Here is a 14677-nt window from a genome sequence, read left to right as displayed (position 1 = left end):
ATATAGAGAGAGAGAGAGAGAGAGATACTTTGGGTTTGAGACCTCCTGGTGTCAGGAATGGCCAGTACAGTTTTAGGGTTTCTTCTTAACAGAAACCATCAAGAAAGCTTCTCATGATTCTGGAAACAAAAAATAACTCCAGATATTGTGAAAAATCTCCTCAGGACAAAACCATCCAAATTGAAAACCACTGTCACAGGTTGGGAGGGAGTTAACAGGGGTCACTAGGACTGACACTCTAGTTCCTTCCCCTAAGTCCAAAAGGAACATTGGAAAGTCCTTTAAAAAAAAATCAAAAAGACTTATTTTTACTCCTGTGTGTGCATATGTGTGCTGGTGCCTGCAGATGCCAGAAGAGGGCATCAGACTCCTTGGAGCTGGAGTTACAGGTGGTTGCCAGTTGTCTGGTGTGAGTGTTGGGAACTGAACTCTGACCGCCTTCAAGAGCAGAGGGCTCTCTTAACTGCTGGCCTCTCTCTCTAGCCCCAGAAGGTCTTTCACAGCAGGTGCTTGAGTAAGTCCTTTCTCCTCTAACCTGCTTTCTTTTCTTTCTTTCTCCTGGTCTTTAAAATGTTTGTAAATTGCTTAGCCTTGTTGCTTACCATCTGAAGTTCCTGGATCTGGTTCAGAGTAGATGGGGGCACCTGGGAAGTATCCTCAAAGACAAGGAAGGATGAGAAGGAACAGATGGTGTAGAGGTGTGGACAGGCAGAGGACAAGAGGGAGCATCTTAGAGACAGGGAACTATTTGAGCGGCCCCAGCCCCTGCTTCTTAGGGGTTCACTCCTTCTAGGCCTACTCAGCATGGATAGACCTAGAAGGTCCAGATCCCAAGGCCCCGCCCACCACAAGACCACGCCCACATGGCCCCGCCCCGTTAGCTAATCCCTCCCACCAGCCCGAGGCCCCGCCCCTGGCAGGGCCCTCTTCGCCTCCCGCCAGCCGTGGCTCTGGCTTTGCACCCGGCGGCGACTGAGAACTGTGGCGGCTGCGGAGCCAGCAGCGCAGGCGGGCGGAGCGGAGCTGAGCTGTCCGGCCCGGTGGCGGGCGATGCCCCCGTGAGTCTCTGTCGCTGCCCGTCCCCGCCCCGCGTCCCTACCCCTTCGGAGTCCGCGCCCGCCAGGGGCCGCGCCTACCGCCGGGTCCGCGGGGCGGGGTCCCGGGGCAGCACCTGCCTCGCCTTGCGGAGCTACTCAGCCAGCGGAGCCCAGCTCCCGGCGTGGACCCCGGCCCCACCTCGGGGTAAGTCAGCAGGCCTTGCGTGCCTGCGAGTGGGCGTGGGGAGGGGGCTGCGGTCAAGGGACCACGCCGGGGAGGGGGTTCCGGCCGGCCGCCGAGCGCTACGTAGGGATGTGTGCCAGGTCTGGGGGGCGGGGGCCCGCGTTGCGCACAGCCTGAGATGGTTGTGGGGCGGGGGCTGAGCCTGGAAAATGGGGTAGGAGCCCCAGAATCTGGAGTACTTTGCTGACGTTCAGGGCTCACCTGGGGCCCTAGTCTTCAACAGCATTGCTTCGCATGGCATTTTTGGAAAGTGCTTAAAATCCCTCCTGGAAAGGCAGCTTGCCTTTCTCCCTCCTGCCTGTACCCTGGCTGGGAAGCGGCCACTTTTTCCTCCCAACGTGACACCATTGTACCCAGAGAAAACACCCCCCCTCCTCAGGAAGGAGCGAGGTGGTGCTCACGTAGCCTCAGGGTGGAAAGAGGGGGCTTCTGGGAAGCTGGGGAAAAGTGGTCAGGGGCAGGACGGGTTGCCCAGGGCTTCAGGGAAGCTTAGCAAGACCCTTCATGGGCCATTCTGGCATCATCTCGTTCGTTTGGGAGGATAGGTCCCCTTGGCTGGCCTCCTGACTGCCTGGAACCCAGGCCCCTGTCACCTTTGGACAGCCCAGTCTGAGGGAGTGGGTCTCCTTCTAGTACCACAGAAACTCATGAATGGTCCATAGCCCTTGAAGTCCTGGGCTGAGGTGGGAAATTCTATACCTAAAGCCGGAGAAACAAGGGGCTCCAGCTGGCAATGCTACCACGGGCCTTCAGGGCTTGGGCCTGGGGGAATGGCTGTGTCCAACTCTGTCTCTAAGGGTGAGGTCTATGAGTTCTCTGCTGGTGACGGCTTCACACTTGGCTTTGGGGCCAGAATGGTGGAGAGAGGGTCTTTCACCAAGGGGTTAACAAACCATCTCCACAGTTGCTGCCAGCCACCAATTAGTCCATAATCACAATCACGCAGCTGGCAACTGTCCATACAGTCAAGTGAGGAGGGTAGCCTAATGGGACATTCTCTGGACAAGGGCCTGCTGGAGGGGTCCGTGCAACTTCCTAGAGTTCTACAGACATCTGGCCGTTTACAAGGGGTAAAGCCCAGAGCTGATTAAACTTGTCTTCACACCCAGGCTCTGATACTTCCTGGCTTTGTGATATTAAAGAAATCACTTGCCTTCTCAGGGCCTCTTCCAGCAAAACAGACCTGTGTTTTAGGAGGAGTAAATACAGTGGTAGTCTGAGCGGCTTATCCCCGTGTCTATCTTCATCAGCTACACTGAGCTACACACAGCACTGTGTCCAGTACTTGCTGGGCAGGCATGCTGGAGCCAGGAGCTGAGGACTCAGCAGGGACCTGATTCCTGTCCTCCAGGGGAGGTGGTTGCTATCACTGTCTTAACTGTTCTCTCTCCCTCCTTGCCACTCCTAGTCTCTGGACATTGATTGGATTTTACTCTTTGGAGCCCAGGCCTGATGCTGCTGGCTCTCTGGGCCCCTCCTCTCCCTGAGCAGATGCTGAGCTCTGTGGGGGTGCTGTCAGGGGTCTGGGTGATGTCTGTCCATAGTTGCAGAAGTGGCTGGCCCTTTAAGGAGTGAAGAAAACAATTATCAGGCTGGGCATTGCATCAGCTGGAGCCTGGAGGGTCCCAGGGGAGGGGGAGGGAGGCTGGTGGTTGATTTCATTAGTGCCACGTGAGAACTCTCACCTGAGTCTGCCCCACTCCCCAGCTGAAGCTCCCTGCCCCCCCAGGAAACAGCCACCCCAGGGCTCTCTGGCCCTAGGAACCCTGCTTTGGAAGGCTTCTCTGTGTCCCTCAGTCTTGTCACGAGCCCAGGCTCAGGGGGTGTAGCAAAGTGCCTCGCACAGAGCCTTTTGCTGACTATGGCAGCGGCTCTTCCCCCTCGCATTTTGCTGACTTGGGGCGCAGAGTGCATCGCCAACAACATTTTGCTGATAATGGGGGTGCCTCCCCCATTTGTGTTTGGCTGACATGGGGTGTTTCTTTCACAGTGGGTACAGATGACTTGGCCACCGGCCTCTTTTCACGGCAGGTCTGTGTTGCACATAGATGTCCGTAACTGGACACAGGAGCTCTGCTCCGTGGGTGAGATGCGTTCGTTGTGGCCGATGAGTCACAGGGGTGTGGGGCCACTGGCAGAGAGGAGACAAGGTGCTTGGGCATTAGACAGAGCGAGGTTCGTGTCCTCCACCTGTGACGACTACGCGTATCCATCTCGACTCCCTGGCCTTTATTGGCCCTGGAAGGCAAGAGTGATTGCCAGGCTTTGGTGGTACCTGCCTGTGTTCCTTGCACTTGGGAAGGCAGATGCAGCAGGACTGTTGCAAGCCTAGTCTACGTAGCAAGTTGCTGGCCAGTCAGAGCTACAGAATGAGACCTTATTTCAAAAACCCAAGCCCAAAACCAGGTGTGCTTTGTAACCAGACTGGCCCACCTGCCTAGATGGTACTGCTGGATTAAGTGTGTTACCAAAATATGCAGTCAGCCTAGGACAGGTGGAGACCTTCTCTGTTTGATGATTCTCATCCCTTGCAAGTGTGGACTCTTCACTCCTAGAGCTCAAGGTAGCTGAATAAGACCTGAATATGGTAGTACACCCCATAATCCCAGCTGATGGCAAGTAGACCAGGAGCTCAAGGCTCACCTGAGCTAGCTAGCAAGTTTGAGGCCAGCCTGGGCTCCATGAGACCCTGCCTCAAAAACAAAACAAACAAAAAACTCCAAAATACCAATCAAGGCCATTGCACAAGGACCAAGAAAGGGAAGGAGTGGGAGAAGGGAGTGAGGGTCCTCTTGCCTCTGTTGCAGGATGGCGCATCTGTCACTCAGAACCACTGGTACAGCAAGCTCTGGGAACCACGGAGGCCCTCTCTAGTAGGGTCATGATCTAGAGCATATATGACGTGTGTTGAAAGTAAGGGTTCATGGGCCTATCCCTGCAGGTTGCTCCCCTACCTTCTGGGGTTCAGGAAGGGCTTCCCGAGAGGGTGGCTTCTTAGTGAGGCATGGAGGGTGCCACGTAGGCAAGGAGGCAAAGAAGCAAGGATGAACAGGGAGGAAACAGTGTTTGGGGCTTCTGGTGGTGTGGGAACATCCTGGTGATGTAGCAGAGCGGCGTGTGGCAGGCTAGGGGACAGCCAAGCTCCACAACCCTGGGTTAGCAGTATACTAGAGATGTGGAGGCTTATTTTGAAGCTAGTGGCAACCCCTAAAGGGTTTTAAGGAGTGGAGGCAGGGCCAGAGTTCTAGGTAAGCCTGTGGGCCACAAGGGAGCCTCTGCGTGAGTGACCTTTTGCCCTCTCTTAGCCCTTCCCTTAAGTAGCAGCAGAGAGGGTACCCAGGGAGCCCTTGTTTATGTGACTCTTCCCAGGAGGGAGGCAGTCCTAGTGTCTTCAGATCCCTCTCAGTGGGCTGAGCCACATCTCAGCCTTGTTGACTGAGCTCAGCCCTTGGGGCCAGGTTTTCCCAGCCTCTGGGGTGCCAGGAGGCAAGGTATAGTAGAGCTTTGATACTTGGCTGTTCTGTATTCAAACCCTAACTTGGCAGTTCACAAGCAGAACATGCCTGTGTCTAAACTTGAATGTCGTCAGCTATAAAATGGGAAGCAGAAAGTGAAATTCCAGCTGGGAATTGTAAGGCCCTATGCCAGGTGGCATTTTTACTACCTCGTGTGAGGGCTAGCCTGGGAAGTTGGCTTGAGGTAGGGACAGAACCCTGTGCTTAGTGGGACTCCACGCTTTAATTTTCTGTCGCCACTGTCTGGAAAGAATTGTTTTGAACAAGGGCCTGGGCTTTCATTTAGCGCTGGTCTTTTCATATTATCTAGTTCATAATCCAGAGAGAGGGGACAGCCTTGAAAATAGCTCCTGTGGGGAGGACGTCGAAGGTGGGGGGGCGACTATCTGTCCAAAGGTGGGGATGTTAGTCACAATGAGGCTTACATAGCGTTTACCCTACGATTCTGCTAAGCACTTTACACACTCATTCTCACCAACGAGGGGAAGATGATCATCATCTCCATGGTACGGATGAGGGAACTGAGGTTATCTGACCACAGTCCCACAGTCGTCCAGAGAGAGACCTGAGATTCAAAGACAGGGTGACTGATAGCAAGACAGCAACATGGCTTGGGAAGTCTTCACTTAGGTGAGGGACTGCCTGAGCTGAGCCTGGCAGAACTTGGCATTCATTCGTTCATTAGTTCACTCACTCACTCACTCACTCACTCACTCACTCACTCACTCACTCACTCACTCACTCACTCACGGGATCTTCCTGTGTAGCTCTGGCTTGCCTGGTTGCTACTTCAGACTTGTGGCAATTCTCCGGGTGCAGCTCCTTAAGCACCAGAATTATAGACATGCACTGTCTTGCTTGGAAGGGAGAGCTTGGCTCTGCCCAGAGGGAAGAAGGGGTACAGGGGAAGCGAAAGCTTTCATCTGAGCTCAGTCTAAGCCCAGGGTATGCTCCTTGGAGAGGGAGACTCAAGGCCAGATGCCTTTGGGGTCTAAAAGAAGATAAACTTTTGGCTTCATGATTCTGACTGTCCAAGCCCAGAATCTCTGGCCACTCTGCCCACAGGTCCTGCTGTTGCCATGGCTCCTCAGAGATTAAACTGACCCCTCTTCTCCCTATACCACTACGCCCTTGCCCGCCCTCCCCAGGTCATCTTTCTATTCTGAATTTAATTAGCTCTTCTGGGTTCAGTACCTGTAGGTCTTATGCTTCTTTAGACACAGCCTTAGGATCAAACCCAGGTCCCCAGCTCCACCCACCTGCACCTGCTCTGCTTCCAGGGTCCTTGGCTTGTCTCTGTCACCGTCACCATCACCCACCCACTTGCTCAAGCTGGAAGCTGGAAATTCTCCTGGACACCTCCCTGTCTTCGCCCCCACTGCCTACAGCCAAGCCTAGCGAGCCTTATTCTCCAGCGTTCCTCTCTTGGGTCAGGTCTGTGGCCCTTCTTTCTACCCACACTCCTGGCTAGGACACTACTCTCTGTCGTCTAGATTCCCACGGCGACCTCCTAGCTGGACTCCTTACAGCTCTCATGCCTGCCCCGCTTGCTATCGTCTTATAGATGTAGCTAGCACAGTTTTCTAAAGATAAATGTTTGATTGTGTCATTTCCCTGCTTAAAACTTCCAGGACTTCTTAGAATAAAATCCAGATTTACTGACGCAGTCTCCAAGGCCCCTTGTGATCTGGTCCTCACCTCCCTACTTACATCATCTTGTACATTCTTCCCTACCCTCCACCGCAGGACATTTACACATGATGTTCCGGATGTACATCCCCCTCCTGGGGACCCTGCTGACTCCTGGTCCTAGACACCAACCCAAGTGTCAGTTGAGCAGAGAAGCCTAAAAGCCAAGATCTAAATACTTCATAGGACTGTCTTCTCCGCCTCTTCCTCCTCCTGTGTGTCTCCCTGTGTGCGGTGTGGTTCACGCACACATGGGTACGGGTATACCTACCCATGAGCACAATGTCTTCCTCTATCTGTTCCTTTCCTTATTGCCTTGAGATACGGTCTCTCTGAACTGGAAGCTCATGGTCTTGGCTCTAGGCTGGCTGGCCAGTAAGATTCTCCCATTTCTGTCCCTTAATCCTGAATTTAAAGCACATACACAGTCTTACCTGACTTTTGACATGGGTGCTGGGATTCAGAGTCATGTCTTCACGATCGCACAGGGACCATTTAGGCAGAATCCCTTCCCCAGGACCTTGCACTTCTTCATGATGCTTGGCACCCTTTACTTTCTTCCCATCGTCTTGCTTTGTTGGCCTGAGCATTCGGTAGATCTGGAACCCGTGTTGCCCAGCCCTAGCACTTAGTAGGTGCACAGTGAGTTTGCCGATGCATAAAAGAGCAGCTACCTCATCCTGCAGCGTCCTTAGTGGCCTCTCTGTCGCCAAGCCTGCATTTTCAGTCTTTTCTCCATACGTCCCCAGAGCGATCTTTCCAAAACATAGAACTGACCCTGTCACCCCCTGCTACTTAAAATACTTCAATAGCTCCCCATAGCTGACAGGAAACGGCCTCAGCTTCTTAGCATGGTATTCAAAGCTCTTTATGATCTGTACCTAACTCCCTGCGCATCCCCACTTCTCGGCTTCCGCAGCACACTTTGAACACCTGGCAGCTCTTCCAGCAGGCCAGGCTGTTTTGTGCCTCTGTGTACCTACGCTTGCTGTACCCTCTGCTTGCAGTGCCTCGCCCACCCCAGCCTGTCTCTAGAGAATGTCTCTCACTCCTTCAAACGATCTCAGCCACCTACCATCACTGGGAAGCTTATATAGGACCCTTGGCCCATCCAGTACGGTTAGCCCACCCCGCCCCTGCCATATGAGTGCCAACTCTACATCTCTACCTTGGGGTGTTCATCTTTATATCTCCAGCCCCCAGCTCCTGCCTTACTTAGGAAAATCCAAGCATACCAGCTTCAGAAATAGAGGTGTGTTAGGAGGAAGGTTTGTTACAGGGAACAAGGCTGGGGGTGGGGCTAGCCTAGGGAGCTGGGACCTGGAAGGCTAGAGAATTTGAATCTTTATTCTCTGCACCCTGCTGGCAGCCTTTGCTTATCTGTCCCCTCTGAAGGGATTCTGGGATTATGACCCTGGATTCCAGCCACATTCAGAACTAGCACCTAGGACTTGGTAGATCTAAACCCGAATTCCCAGGTGAAGATCTGATTGGCTCTGAGGGAGTCAGGTGCCACCCTGGGCCGCACACCCATAACCCACAGTGAGGGATCACAAAGCCAGACATGAACATGGCCACTGGAACCTACCTCAGGTATGTGTGTGTATGTGTGTGTGAGTGTGTCAGTGTTATTGTTAGCTGGACAAGTGCTTCAGAAGACATCTGCTCAGTATTTAAGGTGCCAGGTGGAGCAGGCAGGTGGGCAGAGTGCCAGCCTTCCGTGCAGACAGCACCTGCAGAAAGGGGGCCTGGAACTGTGACTTAAAGGGGACTCTTCCCAGGGTAATACTGGCCAGAGCAGGCACTGAAGACCATGTCACATGTCGTTAAGGGCCCAAGCAGAGAGACAGGATGGGATGATGACTTTCTCCACGTTTCTTTAGAAGGCCTGCACAGCCAGCGCTACATTCCACCATACTCCCTCCAGTGCCAGGGATTAATTCCAGGGCCTTGCACGTGTTACACAAGAGCTCACCCCAAAGTGGCAACCTCAATCTTAGAATTTTTGAGACACCATCTCACCATTTAACCCAGGCTGGCTTCACACTTGCATTCCCCCGCCACTGCTTCTTGAGTGCTAGACCACCACACCGACCAGATTATCTTCCCTCTCACTCCTCCTTTAAGGCTGAAGTCATAGTGGTGGTGCACGCCTTAGTCCCAGCACTCAGGAGACAGAGGCAGGTGGGTCTCTGAGTTCGAGGCCAGCCTGGTCTACAGGGTGAGTTTAAGGGCGGCAGACTACACAAAGAAACCCTGTTTTTGTTTTTTTTGTTTTTTTTTTTTTTTTAAAAAAAGGATTCATTTCCTTTTCTCAGCAAAGAACCATCACATGCCTGTCTCACAGCCAGCCATTCCTAACCTGTGCCTGTCTCACCAGCCATTCCTGACCTGTGTTGATTCTCTTCGTCTTGCTTCCCTAGTAATAAGCCCTTCTGGACACTTACTCTGTACCAGGCACCAGACACATGGTTCCATTTAATCCTTGCATCTTGATAAAGATGTGATATTATTTTGCCCATTTTAAAGACATGGAAACTGAGATTCAGAGAGGTGGTGTTGATAACCCAGAGACATACAACAGTGTGACTCTGGAATAAAACTCTTCTTATTGGCTATTCACCTGCCTGTTTGCTCTTTGGGGTTGTGAGAGCTTTCTAAGCATATGCCAGGTAGCCATCTTTCTGCCTTCCCCACTGTCCAACCCAGGATCGCCCAGAGTGAGGGCTCCTGACGCTAGGACAGATGTCATCTGTGTGGAAGTCAAATCTCCTCCTCCTGGAGCTGCCTTGTAGAGCTGTGTGACTAGGCAGACCTCTTAACCTCTCTGGGCCTTTTCTCTTTATTAAAATGAAGATTATAATCCCTTCTGTGAGTTTCATATTAGATGGAGGACTATAGTGATGAATTGTAAATAGGAAACAAACCCTGAGAAATTTCTTTATAAAAATGTATATTTGTGGGGCTGGAGAGATGGCTCAGTGGTTAAGAACATTACCTGCTCTTCCAAAGGTCCTGAGTTCAATTCCCGGCAACCACATGGTGGCTCACAACCATCTGTAATGAGGTCTGGTGCCCTCTTCTGGCCTGCAAACATACACACAGCAGAATATTGTATACATAATAAATAAAAATATAAAAAAAGTATATTTGTATGTGTATGCATGTACATAGGGGCATGCCATAACACACATGTAGAGGTCAAAGAACAACTTGTGGAAGTTCTCTCTGCCTCCCACCATGTGGTCCTGGGGATTGAACTCAGGTTGTCAGGCCTGGTGACAGGTACCTTTACCTGCTGAGCCATCTCATCAGCTCCAAGACGAGCAATTCCTATAAAACGGCTATTCCCAGAGCTGTGCTCGGCTCCTTCCAGTGGAAGGCAAGGTGGGCGGGCTTCCCAGAAGGTGAAAAGACCCTTTCACTGGGACCTGTCATGGTATACAAGGGCTTCCAGATCTGCCCTGGCATAGCATAGCATCACCTTACATAGAACTCTGGTTTCATCTCAACTCCAGCAAGTCTAGGGTCCCCCCCTCCCCTCTCAAGGAGAATGAGTTTGTATAGTTATGAATGTCTTTCGGAACTTCCCAGCCCCTCTTCTCTCCCTCTCTGCAGAGATCTCAGACTGGGCTGAGCGCTGTGGCCAGCAGCTCCACGTAGCTAAACTATAGTAGTGGTGCTAACCTTGCTTGGCTTTGTTTTTTTGAGACAGGGTCTCACGCTATCCTGGGCTGATCTGGAACGTACTATGAAACTCAGGCTGGCCTCAGACTTCTGGCAGTTACACCGCTGCCTCAGCCTCTCCAGGGCCAGAGTTACAGTGTGAACTGCCATGTCTGTAAAAGTACGTGTCTGTCTGTTGAGCGGGTGTGTGGGTGAGTGGGCACACACCACTGTGTACGAGTGGAGATCAGATGAGTCGATTCTTCTCCTTCCGCCATGTGGATCTTAGGAATAGAACTTCAGTCACCAGGGTTGGAGGCAGCACCTTTACCCACCGAGCCACCTCAGCAACGTACAGCTTGGTTGTTTTTACTGTTTGTTTTTACAGTCTTTTTCTACTTATTAGAAGTGATATTGACTTTCTGTTTATAGTAGCATCAGAATTTCTATTTAAAATAGTTCACTTAAATTTTGAAAGTGTCAATTAAAGCCGGGCGGTGGTGGCGGCGCACCCCTTTAATCCCAGCACTCGGGAGGCAGAGCCTGGCAGATCCCTGTTAGTTCAAGGCCAGCCTGGTTTACAAAGCAAGTTCCAGGACAGGCTCCAAAGCCACACAGAGAAACCCTGTATCAAACAACAAAACCAAAAAAGAAAAGTGTCACTTTAAAGAAAACAATGTACAGAAGTCATCGATGTGGTTCACTGATGTTGGACAATGCAAAATCATGGTGGTGGGATATTAGAGATCTTTGCCCACCTGGTCTTGAAGTTGCCTCTTCCACCCACTTACCTAAAAGACGAAGTCTCTCCCTGCTATATTGGCCTACTCTCCTCTGCTTATTCTGTGTTCAGGCTCTCCCCTTTCTCCTCCCCTTCTCCCCCTCCTCCCTTTCTTTCTTTGTGGTGGTGCTGGGGTCAAACACAGGGCCTCACACCTGCTTCCTCACTCAGCCACCAGACTTGGGCTGTTCTTTGTTTTGTTTTTCTTTGCTTTGGGACTCTTACAAACAGGAGAATTTGTGTGTGATCCCCACAGCCTGTTTGAGAGGGGTTGAGATGTCTGGATGGAGGCAGGAGATGCTCTCACTCTAGGCTAGGACTTGAGGTGTAGTACGGAGGATGGGAGCTCAGACCTATAGTCCTCCTGTCTCCACACACAGCAGACTTCGAGCTCCCTAGGAGCCTGGAGCCCCAGGCGGCAGCAAGGCTTTGGGAGCTGTGGGTAAGAGAAGCAGTCCTTGGAGCTCTGTGTCCTAGAGCTTGCAGCCCTAGAACAACAGAGCTAAGAGGCTTTGGACTCTCCAGGGTTCCCATTTCCCGACTCTCTCCTCTACCCAGCTCTTTGTGCCTCTGTTTGTCCCTGAGGCCTGGACAGCAGCTACCAGAAAGCCTCAGAGACTAGATTTCTCTACAGGGCTCAAGTCCAGAGCAGACGGTAGAAAGGAAGGAGTCAGATTCATAGCAGGTACACATTGCCCTGGGAACCAGGAAAGTGGGAGCCTGGGCAGACTGTGGGTGTCTGCTGTGTGTCCATGGTGAGAGAGGATCACTGTCAAGGCATGTCTTGGGGGGGGCACACACACTTGTGTGTGCGTGCATATGCAACTGCATGTGTTAATACAGTATGTCTGCAGCTCACTGACCCTCATGTGATGTGTCTCGGGTTGTCTTAAGGAGTTTTCAAGAAGCATTTGAGTGTGTGGTGTGGTGGTGTGTGTGTGTGTGTGTGTGTGTGTGTGTGTGTGTGTGTGTGTTAGGCAGATGTATGTGGGTTTGTGGTCATTGGCTCTCTGTAATGTGTGTGTGTATGTTTGTGTGCATGCTCGCACTGCATGCCTGAGTGCCCTGTTCAGGTAGCTTGTGTGCAGGGTGTGGTTGTGCTTGATGTCTTTGTGGCCTTCTTTGTGCAGTGTGTCTCCAGTTCTGGGTGAAGATTTATCACTGGACTGGAAGAGACCTGGGCATGCAGGAACAGATGCCACTCCTGTCTGTCCAGGTCAGCTGAAGCTGTGCTGGATATGAGAGAAGGTCCCCCGGGTGGGCAGTGGGCACAGCGGTGGCGCCTTCCGGCTTGGTGCAGGGCTAGTAATTGGAGCCCCTTCCCTTCATGAAATATTGATCAGCCTGGAAGGCAGCCCTGACCAGCAGAGGGGCTGGCAGGCATGAGTGCCGGCCGCTGTCCTTGGTGCTGCTGATGCTGCCTGGCTGAGTCTTGGTGCTCAAGGGAGAGCTAGCCAGGGCAAGGCTCTGAGCCTAACACCATCTGAGCCTGAGGCCCCCACTCTCAGGATGAGTTTACCTGTCCCTGCCACAGCACCCTGCAAGTTTCCTCACCCCATCTATGAAGGGGGAGGAGGGGAAGCAACTGAGATTCATATTTCAGGGTTTGCATGTTTGCCCGTGGTCCTCATAGAATTGTCTGGAGTGCCCCTGCTCACTCTCACAGGAGACCCGGTGGATAATAAATGATGTTCTTATCTACTGTAAGACCGATCCAACGACCTATTTCCCTGTATCTCTGCTCTGCCTGGGAGTTCTGTAGCCATGTGGTGTGCTTTACATGTGTTTGGGGGTACAGTAATTGTTCTTCCTGTGTTGGTCATGGGACTGTTTGGAAGTCCCATGGCATTTAGAATCATACTGAAGCCCAGGCCTTCTACCAGGGTATCCAGACCCTTCTCTGCCAATCTAAATTCTACCTTTCCTACCTGATATGGTGGTATCCAACTGTAATCCCAGAGGGTCAGATAGGAGGGCTGTGAGTTGGAGGCCAGCCTGGTCTGCATAGCAAGATCCTATCCATCCAGTCACTCCATCATTTAGTGTTTCTTTTTGTCCATTGACTTCTCCTGCTTCTAAGGAAGACGTCTCTGTGGTCCACAATGAGGTGGTATGGAATGTCTACCTATATTCTTATGGCATCTTCTCTGAATTCTACTTGTTTTTTTATTTTGAGACAAGGATTCACAGCCACGTGTGGTGGCACACGCCTTTACCCCAGCCCTTGGGAAGCAGAGACAGGCAGATCTCTTGAGTTCTAGGCCACTCCTGATTTACAGGGCAAGTTCTAGGACAGTCGGAGCTACATAGAGAAACCCTGTCTCAAAACAAAACAACAAGAAAATAACAAAAAGAGACAAGGGCTCTGAAGCCTAGACTAATCTTTTTTTTTTTTTTTTTCGAGACAGGGTTTCTCTGTGGCTTTGGAGCCTGTCCTGGCACTAGCTCTGTAGACCAGGCTGGTCTCGAACTCACAGAGATCCGCCTGCCTCTGCCTCCTGAGTGCTGGGATTAAAGGTGTGTGCCACCATCGCCTGGCATGCCTAGACTAATTTTGACCTCATGGAGTTCCTCAAGCCTCAGGCTCCCAAGTGTTGGAGTTACAGGCCTAATCACCATGTCCAGCTTCTCCCACTTGGAATCGCCCGTTCTCCCATCTGTAGGTCCCTTTCTCCTGCCTGTCACTCTTGCCCTGTGCCCACTTATACTCTCCTCCCCTCTGAGCATCCCACTTCCTTTCCATGTTTCTTCCTCTCTGGGAAGAACACACCCATTCCTGCCCACTCCTATGGGTCTCCCAAGCTCAGCGGATCTGCTTCCTGCCCAGCATCTCCACCCATAAACTGCAGGGTTGACTTAGACTCCTTGACTATTGGGTGCTCATTTTTTGCTTTGGCCGGGTTTTTCTTTAGGGACCCCTCGGGATCTGTCGATGGCACCTCACATTCCTATCCTCTCCATTAATCGCTTGGATTCTGCCTACTTCCTTCTCCCAAATTTGTCTCCTCACCCTTTGTAGAGACTCCTGAATCCCATCCCTTCCCTTCCCTCTTTCTCCATGCAGGGCAACCGTGAAGCCCTTCCAGCCTGCCCAGAGCAGCAGTTCCCTCCATGCAGGGCAACCATGCAGCCCTTCCAGCCTGCCCAGAGCAGCTGTCCCTCCATGTAGGGCAACCATGCAGCCCTTGCAGCCTGCCCAGAGCAGCTGTCCCTCCATGTAGGGCAACCATGCAGCCCTTGCAGCCTGCCCAGAGCAGCCGTCCTCCCATCAGCTTGTTTCTGGTCTGCACACAGTGCCAGATTGATCTCTGGAAAGCACTGTGCCTAAATCTTGTTAGACTTCACTCCTGCAGGATTAAAGACAGACTTCTTAGCTTCACAGTCAGGGACCCTCATTGATAGCTTGTAACTTCTCTTCCTGGTCCCCTCTCCCCAGCTGCACTCACCTTCTGCTCCTCTCTCAGACTCTGCTATTGAGCCTCTGAACATGCCTGTTCTGTAGACCTTCCTAGTGGTTCCCACTGCTTTCTGTCCCCACCCTCCCACCTGTCCTCTGCTCGGCTCTGCTTCATACTTCTTCTGGTGCCCCAACTCCTGTGGCATTCTTTCTTTTTACAGAACACCCAGAGTGTTTCCCTTGGCATCTCGGGTCCATGAGTGGACCACAGGCCAGCAGCAAAGGCATCATCTGGAAGCTGATGGAAAGACAAAACCCAGAATCCCAGGCTCCACCTGTGAGCCCTAG

General features: G+C 52.1%; 1 protein-coding gene across 2 annotated transcripts in view; it reads left to right on the top strand.

The window, feature by feature from the left end:
- The first annotated feature begins 938 nt into the window (after positions 1–938).
- The window catches only part of Rims3 (regulating synaptic membrane exocytosis 3), a 41062-nt gene continuing 27323 nt past the window's right edge, over positions 939–14677 (top strand). For both annotated transcript variants that reach the window (XM_050161303.1, XM_050161302.1), the window contains exon 1: positions 939–1242. The gene's annotated coding sequence lies outside the window, so the exon portion shown is untranslated. The remainder of the gene's footprint in view (positions 1243–14677) is intronic.

This window comes from Alexandromys fortis, unplaced genomic scaffold (genome assembly GCF_014885135.2).
Source record: "Alexandromys fortis isolate MF-2015 unplaced genomic scaffold, M_Fortis_MF-2015_v1.1 scaffold_122, whole genome shotgun sequence".
Lineage (NCBI taxonomy): Eukaryota > Metazoa > Chordata > Mammalia > Rodentia > Cricetidae > Alexandromys > Alexandromys fortis.
This window is presented reverse-complemented; position numbering and strand designations above follow the sequence as displayed.